Source organism: Simochromis diagramma, unplaced genomic scaffold (assembly GCF_900408965.1).
Source record: "Simochromis diagramma unplaced genomic scaffold, fSimDia1.1 OVJJ01000318.1, whole genome shotgun sequence".
Lineage (NCBI taxonomy): Eukaryota > Metazoa > Chordata > Actinopteri > Cichliformes > Cichlidae > Simochromis > Simochromis diagramma.
In genome coordinates this window covers 51,026-62,064 of record NW_024386774.1, presented here as the reverse complement: position 1 = coordinate 62,064, position 11,039 = coordinate 51,026, and the positions used below count along the sequence as shown (strand labels likewise).

The window sequence follows — 11,039 nt, the reverse complement described above, 5'->3', positions numbered from 1 at the left end:
TGCTGTCCCTCAGCTTCATAGTAGATCCATCTGTGGGATCAGTTTGAAAATCCTAGCTGTCTTCTTTCTAGTTATCATGTTACAAGATTTTAAGAAAACTTGAACGCTGATCATGAGTTGAATGCCACTGATCTTCAAAATCATCCAAGCTTGGCACTGCAGGATTTGATTCCCTGCCGTTGTAGTGTGTTACTGATGGTGACCTTTGTTACTTTGGTCCCAGCTCTCTGCAGGTCATTCACCAGGTCCCCCCGTGTGGTTCTGGGATCTTTGCTCACCGTTCTCATGATCATTTTGACCCCACGGGATGAGATCTTGCGTGGAGCCCCAGATCGAGGGAGATTATCAGTGGTCTTGTATGTCTTCCATTTTCTGATGATTGCTCCCACAGTTGATTTTTTCACACCAAGCTGCTTGCCTATTGTAGATTCACTCTTCCCAGTCTGGTGCAGGTCTACAATACTTTTCCTGGTGTCCTTCGAAAGCTCTTTGGTCTTGGCCATGGCGGAGTTTGGAGTCTGACTGTTTGAGGCTGTGGACAGGTGTCTTTTATACAGATGATGAGTTCAAACAGGTGCCATTCATACAGGTAACGAGTGGGGGACAGAAAAGCTTCTTACAGAAGACGTTACAGGTCTGTGAGAGCCAGAGATTTTCCTTGTTTGAGGTGACCAAATACTTGTTTTCCACCCTGATTTACGAATAAATTCTTTACAAATCCTACCATGTGGATTCATGGATGTTTTTTTCACATTCTGTCTCTCACAGTTGAAGTGTACCTCTGGTGCAAATTACTGACCTCTGTCATCATTTTAAGTGGGGGAACTTGCACAATCGGTGGATGACTAAATACTTTTTTGCCCCACTGTAGTTATGGGTTGTTACTTTGTATTTTTGTGCCCAAATGTTACATCATTTTACTGCACCCTGAAAGGAATATTAAGAAAGGCATGACTGGAAAAAATCCAAGATGAACGTTTATATTTTGCATTCTTTTTCAGAGTTAATAATTTATAATTTTATTATGCCACATGATACCACATACCATACCACATGAGATGTGTCCCCCCCCCAATACTTATATTATTCAATTACTTGTGACTTCAGTCGCAAAAAGCTTATACCTCATCTGTAATGTAATGTGGACTTCAATGTACTCTGTCCTTTAGGGGGCATTTTATAAATGTTCGATAACCTCAACAACAGCATTAAGGAAACTTGTAAATATCCCTCAAATCTTCCCTCTTTTTCATTCAATAATGTCTCAAGTTGATGGTGCATGGGTTTTGAAAATTCATATTACTTTCACATTCAAAATTTTCCTGATTCCCCTATCACATGAGACACTTTGCCTAGTGTCTTGTTTTAAGTTCCACAGCCGTACTCCCATCAGCCATGTATGGAAGCTTTGCTCCCTCTGGAAGGAAGGAAGGAAGGAAGGAAGGAAGGAAGGAAAGAAGGAAAGAAAGAAAGAAAGAAGGAAAGAAAGAAAGAAAGAAAGAGATTCTTTCAGGTCCCTTGGGTTGCAACAGTGGATGGAGCCACATATTTGATTCAGGACTTGTTTACACGTTCCTAACACAACCCTCCTGCTGTGTCTACTGCCAGTCTAGAACCTTCTCCTTGTTAGGCAAATGCATTGTCAGATCTTTACCTTTACCCACTGTGAAAACTGAACTTAACTAAATTGAATTGAATATGTAACACTGTGGAGCCAATTAATTAATCAATACATACATACATACATACAGTGCTTAAAAATATTTCACAATTATACAATCTGTAGAAATCTGTCAAAAACCTTTTTAAAACTAAAAATTATATTGTTGTTTATTAGGCAAATAACAAACTTAACTACATTTCTACATCCAAATTTGGGACAGCACATTAGACTTCTCTGAGAAGTCAGAAATCAATCTATCATAACCTTCAACCTTTTGCTCAGGAATGCAAGTAATTAACTATAATTTGGCATCTTAATAATAATAAAAAATAACTGTGTGCTTTACTGTTGCGTCTGCTTTTTTGTCAAACAGTAAATTTGAAACGGATTCATGGATAACAATTTTAATTAATAGCTTCCACAGGAAACCGTCCTGTTAATTCAGGACAGCTGTGGCAAAAACTTACATTAGGTGGTGGTCCAAAAAAATTATTAAACACTCTACATAAATAATAACTTTATTTGTATATCACTTTTCAGAACAGAGTAACATAGGTCTTTACAGTTTGAATAAAAGCCACATATTAAAGATAAGTATACATGTTCCAACACATACAACTTCATATATGCAATCAAGATATAAACTAAGGCACAAAATATTGAGGAAAAGATTATGTTAAAGCTGACCTATAAAAATGTAATTTTAGCCGTCCATTGAAACAAATCACAGATTTAGCCAAACTAACAGGGTGATGAAGACTGTATGAGAGGTTGTGTGCTACAACCTCAAAAGTTGACTGCATGTGGTTTTAAAGTAACAGAGTGAGACAATTACCATTTACCTTGCTAAGACAATCTGAGAAGTCAGCTGCAATGATAATGTTTCAGTAGCTCTGATATATAAGCAGAGGCCTCTTCGTGTAGACCTTTATATGTTAATAACAGGATTTTAAAACTGTTTTAAAACAGGCGTCTGTGTCCTGTGCAGAGAACACAGGACACACAGCAAGAAAGAAGATGCAACAAAGAACAGAACGGTATAAATAGACAGGTAGAGATTAGGGCAGAGTAGATACACTAAAGAAAGGTGATTAAGGAAGAAACACTCAATGCATCATGGAAATCCCCCAGCAGCCTACATCTATTGCAGTTTAACTAAGGGAGGATCCAACTCTAACTATATACTTTATCAAAAAGGAACATTTTAAGCCTAATGTTAAAAGTAGAGAGGCTTTCTGTCTTCCGAATCCAAACTGGAACTTTGTTCCACAGAAGCGGGGCCTGAAAGCTGAAGCCTCTGCCTCCCATTTTGCTATTAAATACTTTAGGAACCACAAGTAAACCTGCAGTCTGAGAGTGAAGTGCTGTAATGGGGTGATACTGTAGTATAAGGTCATTGAGATAAGATGGGCCTGATTATCCAAGATCTTATATTTGAGCAGCAGGATTCTAAATTTGGGTTTGGATTTAACAGGGAGCCAGTGAAGGAAAACCAATACAGGAAAAATAGGCTCTTAGAAAGAGAGACCCATTCTGGACCTCAGGGACCATCAATATTTTGCATTTCAAGGGCCAAAGATCACTGTTGAGGTCCCTGAGGTCCAGAATTGGTCAAAATCCACCACCCTAAAAAATAAATAAATAAATAAAAAAATAGCGGGAAGCCTGGAAATGTCTGGCCTCCACATCCTTTATGTTACTTTTGCCTGGAAAGTTGACGAGTTCTTCCTGCAGTATCTGAGCATGCTAGGGTGGAGTAAAGGTGGGAGTAGTTGTTACAGGGGTTCTGCGTGACAACAATAGGTGGTAGCCATGGGTCATGGTGAACAGCACCTTTGGGACCGCCCCTATTGACAATTTTGCTGCCCTGTGCTGAATTGACAGATGAGGGGGCTGGCCAACCTGGGTTCAGGAATAGTCAGGAGGTGGGGGATGCTTGGGCACCTCCAAGCCTTAAGTTTGTCCTCCTCCTCTTCTTTATTGGCAAAAGGCCAGCTGAGGTCTCCCAATCCCAATGTTGGGACATTAGGTGCTGGTTGAGATGCAGATGACTTGGTCCTTTTGGAACCAGAAGTGTGTCTGGAAAGGACACTTGACATTTCCTGCACACAGCAGTGACTGTCCTGAGCCTTTTGCAACAGTTGAGCTGCTCCTGAACCTGCAAGGTTTACCCTGAAAAGACAACAGCAGGTTGCTCTAGTTGATGCAGGGATAATAAAACCGTCTATTCAGAAATGTGGAAAGCACACATTTATCATGTCCATCCTCCAGGGGCATGAAATACACACACAGTTGGGAATCTCACGACAGGCTAAAAGCTAAATTAGCTTGCTGCTTGCTACTGCCAACCACCATCTGTTGCTTGAAAGCATTTCTTTCATTTTATTTTAAGTTTGTTTTATTTATTTTCTCACACACAGGCTGCTTAGTGATGCGTGTGAATGCTTTTATTACTGGGAAAGAGTTGCTGCTTCAGGGAAGCTGGAGAAACTCTCACTGCACTGACTTTTTATGTTTGCGGGATCTTTAATTCAAGGGGTACAATGTTTTCCTTCCATCATGTCACGTCAAGCTCAGGTACTTCATGATTCGGCTCAGGTCATGCTCATGTTACATGTTCATGTTTTTTCCACATTTCTCGCATGCTCTGGTCTTGAATCATGTTCATGTCCTTTTTGTCACAGTTATCATAGTGTAGTTTTTCCAGTTTAGGTTTTAGTTTAATTTATGCCCATATTTGCTTTGGCAATGTTAAAAAAATATTTAAAAATACAGTAGGGTTCATCAGTATGTAAATTAAAGTCACCTGCCAAAATGTTGGGTTTTTTTGTTTTGTTTTGCTTTTTCAAATTTAACAACAGCACTTGAAAGCAGATGAGAAAATTCATTCATGAAATCACTTTGGAAATCATTTAATTTGGGAAGTCGGTTGATAATACAGAAATGTAGCCCAATTAGCAATTGATTAATTGCTATTAAGTAAATAATTGCTTATCTGGCATGCTCATTATTATTATTAAGTCTGGGTGTAGAAAGAAAAAGGTTGTTGGGTCAATTCAAGCAGGAGACATTAATCCCAGTAAGGGTATCCAGCATAAACCTCTAGCAAATCAAACATGTGGAGATACCTGCTGCAGCAACTCGTGACAAGACCACACATGTTCAGACAGACACACACACACACACCCAATACACCATGGTAACCTTCACTTATGTGCCCTTATGTGCAATATTACTAAGTGCATCTCTTCTGATGCAACGTAGCACTTTTTTAAATTCTGTTTTATATAGTATGTTTTTTCTATTTTATCTTATTCTATTCTTGTATTTTTCTTCATTTTGCTGCTCTTATCTTGTATATATTTTCTGAATTTATAGCTGAATACATTTAATCAAGGTATGTGTTTTTGTTTCATTTCCTTGGCACATGCAAGGTCTGTGCAATTAAGACTTTAAACCAGTGACCAAGACTTGACACGAACCTAATACAGTTTGTCATCTTACTGGTTGAGACTCTCCCATCTTCAGAGGAATCATCTTAACTGGTGCTAAATCTTCAAAATTTTCTTTTGTTTACTTGCAGTATACTATCTGCCTGACAGACCTCTAAACTGCAATAGATGTTTTTGGCCAGCCAGTTAACGTGGGGCACATTTGGCCTTCACTGATAGTGAGTCGAGCTGTCTAAACTTATAATCTTATAGTTAGGTGGCAGCTGTGCTGTGAGATTTGGGCCACATTTGAGCTCAGAAAATTTGATATAGTCAGTGTTAGACTAACTTCATCATATCAGCTTTAGTGTGGCCCACTCACCCATAGCTGTGCCACAAGTATCAATAACGACCCAAGTTGTTGCCAACTGTGACTTTTTGGGGTGGGTGTAGCTCATGAAGGTCATCTACTACAACAGTATGTTGGGGGTTTAATCCCTGGCCTCTGTAAGCCAGAGTCTTCTTGGGCTCGATACTGAACCCTAAATTGCTCTCTGATGTGTTATGTGAATGTTAGATATACTTAGGCATAGAAAAACTGTGTTTCTTGAAGTTGTTGTTTAAAGTGCTTTGAGTGCACTAGAAAAGTGGAATAGAGATATATAAGAACCAGTCCATTTACTTTACTTGGGTTTTCTGACAAATATAATATAATATAATATAATGAAAAGATTAATATTTACGTGGTAGAAATATGGTATGAGCATCACTATTTGTGGAACATAGCTATGGATATTTCCACATAACTTTGCTATTGAAACAAACATTATATTGAGAAAATCAATTCAAACTCAGCAGCAAATAGAATCATTGTCATTACTTATGTTGTGTTTTTTAAATGAAATATGTGTCAGTTTCTTTCTTTTTCATTATTATTATAATCTTATTAAGATGGTTTAAGACATTTCATAACTTTGAACAATAATGTTCACTCTCCTTTTGCATTTCACTCTGATTGGGTGATCTCATGATGACTCATATGAATAAGTGCAATAACATAACCATCATAGTTTTTAATTAGACTCTTAGAGATTATGTTGGAGATGCATTGTTGTCAGCACAATTTCTATAGGGCTACAGTGGATTATGCATTATGAATTCAACCGTTTGTAATTATCTTTGGCTGCCTTTTTGTGTCTTTAAACTTGCTTGTATTATGTTCTTTGATGCTTCTGTAGCTGAAAGACAGCTCCAAAGGGTGGAAGGACATGTTCTGAGAAAAGAGGATGTTGTAAGTAAGACAGAACCTGGTTTAAAGATAGGGGATGTGAGAAGTGATTCTAGTTTACCTCAATGTGTAAAACTGGAAAGAAGTGAGCTTCTAGCCTTGCACTTGGATGGCAATGTTGTGATTGGAGGGTTTTTCCCTCTGCATTATGTTGCCAGTGATCCACAGTATAGCTACAAAACTAAACCAGAAACTACATCTTGCAGCAGGTGAGTATAAGTGTACTGTTTATATCTTTTGAGTCTTCATTTTTGTTTTTCTTCCCTAAAATACTGAAATCTCAGTATCAAAAATAATAGTGTCCCTTTTGTTTCACTGTCTATGGTTCAGAGAGATGATTTACATTGCGTGTTTGTGTTAATGTGATTGCTTTATCGCTAAAGAATACTCACCTTATTTCTCGACAGCTTTGACCTCAGAGCCTTTCGCTGGATGATGACCATGGTGTTTGCAGTGGAGGAACTTAACTGTAATTCAAGTCTATTACCAGGTGTTAAACTAGGCTACCGGATTATGGACAGTTGTGACCATGTCCACACCAGTCTGAAAGTTCTTTTTTCCTTAGTGAGTCACTCTGAAGCAGTGAAAAGTCAGGTTAAAGAAATACTTGAAACTGAAAACAGAGGTACTGAAATGAAGACATTAACAACTGTAGGAGTAACAACAAAACAAATGAAAAATAGAGGTACTAAAGTTAAAACCATAATGCATAACAGCCTTAAAAATACAGAAAAATATATAAAGGAAAACACAACAGAAGAAATAAAGACAAGAGTGTCTTCCACATGTCTGTATTATTCTCCGGTGCCTGCTGTGATTGGTCTTGCATCCTCTTCCCCTACAAGAGCTGTAGCTCACACACTTGGCCCTTTCAACATACCACTGGTAATAAATTGCTTAATCACGTTTAATAATGTTTTATGGTTAGAGTTTGTTTTAAGTCAGTTTTATAAAATAACCCGTCTCTCTATAGGTGAGTTATTTTGCCACTTGTAGCTGTCTTACTGATAAGCAATTGTACCCATCATTCTTGAGAACTGTGCCAAGTGATCTCTTTCAAGTTAGAGGCCTTGTACAGCTTGTTACTTTCTTTGGCTGGTTCTGGGTGGGCACAATAGGGACCACGGTGAGATGAAGACTTTTTGGAAATATAAAATTAGTTAGATTTAAATAACAACATTATCTTAAAGTCATTTATGTATATATATTTCAGGATGACTATAGTCTTTATGGGATCCAAGCATTCTCTGATCTATTTGGACAACAAGGTGGGTGTGTAGAATTTCATCTCACTATCTCAAAATCATCCACAGTGGCTGAGATACAAAAAATAGCAGACAAATTACCGAGTTCAACTGCTCGGGTTGTGGTGGTCTTTGCCACAGAAGGCCAGCTGGTAGATTTGTTCTCAGAAGTAAGTATCTCAGCTGTTAAGTCTGCTAGTGTGTGATTAGACATATAGCATGAGATATTTTGCAGTACTTCCATAATAAAATACAAAAATCAAATGAAACTGATCATAAAATATTTTTTGTTTGTTTGTTTTTCCTTTGTTTGTGCCTCTACAGCTTGCCAGGAGAAATGTAACAGGGATACAGTGGATAGCCAGTGAAGCCTGGGTGACTGCTAGCCGACTGGCTTCACCAAATTTCCACTCTCTTCTGGAGGGAACACTGGGCTTCTCCTTCCCTGGAGTCAGCATCCCTGGCTTGAAAGAGTTTCTTTTAAATGTCCGACCTTCTCCCAAACCAGGAATGGAATTTGTCAATATGTTCTGGGAAGAGCAGTTTGGTTGTAAGCTGGAGTTTCAAAGAGACAGAACCAACAAATATGAACAGGATACTCAGGATAACTTTAAAGATCCAAATACTTATCAAATAGACCCTCAAAATAGTTCAGGTTACATGGCCGGACTTACTGTGGGACAAAAATATGTATTTAATGTGCCGGATTATATAGATAATGCAGGTGTGGTTGAAAAGCCTTTATGCACAGGTTTAGAGGATCTCAGATATGTTTACAGCAGTTATAGTGATGTAACTAAGGTCAGAATATCCTATAATGTGTATAAAGCTGTATATGCTATTGCCCATGCGCTGCACACTTTTTTGAACTGTGATTCTGTGGGACCTAGCAGGGGATTATGTGAGAAGCACAGCTCATTTTCAAATGGCCAGGTAATTGAAATTACGACAAAATATGTTACACAAGGTTTGTGAACGTTCTTTTGAAATCATCTGTTTTGTTTGTCAGTGTTGATTTTTTTAAATTCTATTTCATGCAGTTTCTTCAGCATCTGAAAATTGTGAATTTTACCAACCAGCTTCATGAAAATGTATATTTTGACTCCAATGGGGAGCCAGTCCCTCTCTATGATATCATTAATTGGCAGAAGGACAGCACAGATGAAATTAGGTAAAACATAATACTTAATGATGCAATTGAAGTGTGAGTATTCATAAACAAGAAGCTTTATTTATATTCATTTTATTCTATTGCTATTATTTGGCCTGATTGCAATTTTAAATAATTTATTGGGAATTTTTTTATGCCAGATTTATCAAAGTTGGAAGCTATGATGGTTCAGCTCTTCAAAGACAGCAACTGCACATAGTGAAGGACATGACTGTATGGACAAAAGGACAGTCACGGGTAGGTCATTGTTACCCCAAACTCCTTATGCCACTTAAAACTAAACATTTTTAAGCTGTTGAAAATTATTTGATAAACTGTGTCAAATTCTCTAAAACAATCTATTGATTCACGTTATTATATCATTTTCCTGTTTCTTGTTCAGGTTCCTGTATCTCAGTGTAGTGCTCCATGTCCCCCTGGCAGCAGGCAGGCCACACACCAAGGACAGCCCAAATGCTGCTTTGATTGTTTGCCCTGTGCAGATGGAGAGATCAGCAACCAGACCGGTAGCCCATATATTTTTTTGTTTTTTTCAAAATGGTATTAAAGTTATTTAAAATGACAGATATGTAATGAATAGTTTCTGACTGTTTACATGCATATTTCTGTGTTCTGTGTTTTCAAAGGTTCCACTGAATGTATCAAATGTCCAGAATACTTCTGGTCAGACAAAGAAAAAGTGAAATGTGTTGCAGGAGTAGAAGAATTCCTGTCTTTCAGTGACATGATGGGAATCATCCTGGTAGCAATTACCTTGCTCGGTTTCATACTGACCACCATCATCACCATTGTTTTTCATCGTTTCCGCTATACACCCATCGTCAAGGCCAACAATGCAGAAATAAGTTTCTTGCTTCTCCTGTCACTCAAGCTCTGTTTCCTGTATTGTCTGGTGTTCATTGGTCAGCCGTCTTGGTGGACATGTAGGCTCCGCCAGGCAGCATTTGGGATCAGCTTTGTCCTGTGTTTGTCCTGCCTCCTTGTTAAGACTATTGTGGTCCTCCTGGCTTTCCGGACTAATGTACCTGTTTCCAGGGGTCGGATGCTGTTTTGAACATCTCAGCAGAGGATTCTGATCTTGTGCACTACAGCTCCTCAGGTGAAAGGAAGGATATGAAACTGTCTAAATGTAATGGTTTTTGAATATTGCACATGTTTGGTACTTCTTGTATTCTTCTATCATCCAATCCTTCCCCCCAGATCTGCCTCTGTACTGGTTGGGTCTTGGGCGCACCTCCCTTTCCATTCAGAAATCCAAACTACCAAGCTTCAACTGGAAAAGTGGGTAAAGCACCAAGACTGTACTTTATTTCTTTATTTTGATATTACCATCAGCCATAACCATAGTCTTAAATGTTCTAATCCTTATAGTTCAGGACTTCAGGATTAGAACATAGTTCAATGTAGTAAGTGAGTAATCAGTTGTTAAAATATAACACAAATCATCTCTCTGTACTAATATTAAAAAATGTTGAACATTATCATAAAATAAGTATAATCACATAAAATGTACCATCTCTCAAAATCCATTCTAACAAATTTCTGGACATCTTTAGATTGTTGTGGAGTGTAAAGAGCCATGGCCTCCAGGGTTTTACCTGCTCCTTGGCTACATTGGCCTACTGGCCTTTGTCTGTCTTCTCCTGGCATTCTTTGGACGCAAACTACCAGACAGGTTCGATGAAGCAAAGTTCATCACCTTCAGCATGCTGATTTTCTGGGCTGTGTGGATTTCTTTCATTCCAGCTTATGTCAGTTCTCCTGGAAACTTTTCTGTGGCAGTGGGAATATTTGCTATCTTAGCATCTAGTTATGGGTTGTTGCTCTGTATTTTTGTGCCCAAATGCTATATCATTTTACTGCACCCTGAGAGAAATATTAAAAAAGGTATGACCAGAAAATGTTGTAGATGAACATCTATATAACATATGTTTTTCAGAGTAAACATGTTATGTCATCTCAGTTAAAAGAGAATAAAACAAAATACTAAATAAGAGATCTTTGTTTTGTTGTTTTATTTTTTAAGCTTATGTTTTTATCACGCACAGGTGGATTAGTACATCACTTAACAGTTGTAACGGCAGTCTGGCAACAAAGGAGCGCCTAGCAGGTCCAGCGGGCATGTGGTGTGGAGGTTAGCCGGATAACTCGAAGCCAGTCAGTTAAATCGAACAACAGACCTTTATTCCTTTTTAGCAACATAAAACCATACAAGCCAGGTCTCCACAGCTCTACTCTTTCT

At 38.2% G+C, this 11,039-nt stretch overlaps 1 pseudogene; it reads left to right on the top strand.

The window, feature by feature from the left end:
- The first annotated feature begins 3,547 nt into the window (after positions 1-3,547).
- On the top strand, positions 3,548-10,894 carry LOC120720402 (annotated as a pseudogene).
- The last annotated feature ends 145 nt before the right edge of the window (positions 10,895-11,039 follow it).